The sequence below is a fragment of the Propithecus coquereli genome, unplaced genomic scaffold (assembly GCF_000956105.1).
Source record: "Propithecus coquereli isolate 6110/MARCELLA unplaced genomic scaffold, Pcoq_1.0 Scaffold201, whole genome shotgun sequence".
NCBI lineage: Eukaryota > Metazoa > Chordata > Mammalia > Primates > Indriidae > Propithecus > Propithecus coquereli.
Genome location: NW_012145079.1, coordinates 732,601 through 734,578, shown reverse-complemented (window position 1 = coordinate 734,578; position 1,978 = coordinate 732,601).

Sequence of the window (1,978 nt, the reverse complement as noted above, 5' to 3'; positions counted from 1 at the left end):
AGATCTACAAAGCAGTGACCTCCTTCTCTGGGGCTCTAGGAAGAGAAGAGGTCTCTCTGGGATCCTTGGGACTCAGGATAACTACTAGAACTTAATAAATTCTAAACCAAACTCAAAAGAAATCAGCCAAAAATCCATTCAACTTCCTGTGCTGTGACCAAGTAGCCCTGATTTGAGATGACATGGAGATTTTCCATTTCCAGGGTTAAACTACAAATATGTCACACTACCCCAGTGGCATATGTCTTCATGAATAAAGAATACTTTGAAAGAACATGGCTTAGACAAGGCAAAAACAAAATAAAAATTTAATTACAAGAAAAATATGAAGCTAATATAAGTAAATCAACAGTTAAGTTTCACAAACCAGTAACGTAAATGAGATCCAGATGAAATCCTTCTTTTCTGTATCGTGTAGGGTGTTCTGAACCCTGAGAGTTTAAAACAATCATTAATTTGTAAAACATAAATCAGCATAAAAATAACATTATACAGCATAGATATCACCCTTGACAATATGTTACAAAACATAAAACATTTTTCTGAATCATAAACAGGTTTTGCCTACTTACTGTCTTTGTGGTCAGTTGTTCAAGAGGTGTTTCTTGATGACCCAAATGACAAAATCTCATTAGAATTATAATTCGTAGAAGTCGCAATGAATCTCCCAATCTAACAATAAATTTAAAAGATTCATTTTTGCTTTAGAAACAGAGGATTTTGTCAGTATGGACTAAGTCTAGAGCAGTGGCTGTTAATGAGGGGCCCTGTTCCCCCCTCCCTCTGCTGCCCATCTAGGGGCTATTTGGCAATATTTGGAGGCATTTTTGGTCATCACAATTGTTGTCTGGGTGTTTGGGGGGGGGTGGTGCTACTTACATCTGGTGGATAGAGGCCAGGAATACTGCTAAACAACCTGTAATGAATGGACCTGCTGCTCAATCCTCTGTTACAAACAATTATCTGGCCTAAAATGTTAATACGTTGAAGTTGAGAAATTCTGGCCTAGAGAAATAGTAATACAATGGGCTCTCAGAATTTATGAATTTAACTTTTGTGGTTTAAGACCCACATTTATAATTTTTCCCCATCAAAATAAACTGAGGGCTCTCGTTTACCTTTGTTACTACCATCGGTGACAGGTTCACTGCAGTTACTAATGCATATCAGGCAGGCAGCAGATTGAGATACTTCCCAAGTGTGCTAGCTGGTGTCCCTCCTACCATCAGAAACACCATAGCAGAGAGCTGACGGACTGGAGCAGTGCTTCTCTAACTTGAGCATGCGTAGGTAAGAGTCATCTGGAAACACTTGTTAAACTTTAAATTGCTGGGTCCCAGAGACACTGATTCAGTGGGTCTAGGGTCGAGCCTGAGGTTTTTCTTCTTACATTTTTAGCAAGCTTTCAAGTAATGTTCAGGTTGCTGGTCAGAGCTCCACATAGGCTCAGGTTATTTTCAAACAATTCCAAAAGCCTATTACCTAACATGCTTAGCTGGGGCCTGAATTGTTGTTCTGGGAACCTAGGGTACACAGAAAGAAGCTGGCTATTTGACTCATGAATTAACTTATCCCAGTATACATTTTCCCTTCAATTTTCCTCATTGGCATAGTAAAAAAGAAGGGGAAAAAAGGAGAGCTGTCAGTCCCCTGTACACCTTGTAGTTTCCTGATCCCTAACAGGTCTAACTTTGCCTTGGCTTTCTTCATTTTTACCACATCTGTACTGCAAAACTCTACTGCTACCTTGCTATCCATGTCACCTCCTGGTTTATTTGGCATAGAATCAGAACATTCAAAGTTAGAAAGATCATATAGAATAAAAGCCATGGAAAATGCAAAAAAAAAAAAAAAAAATTTTGAGAGGTAAATCATATGTTTCATACCTGGGGATATTACTAAGAAATTTGGTGCCATAAAAAATGAAAACTACGTTGTACAGCAGAATCACTACAGTAATTATAGCATCTAAGATACG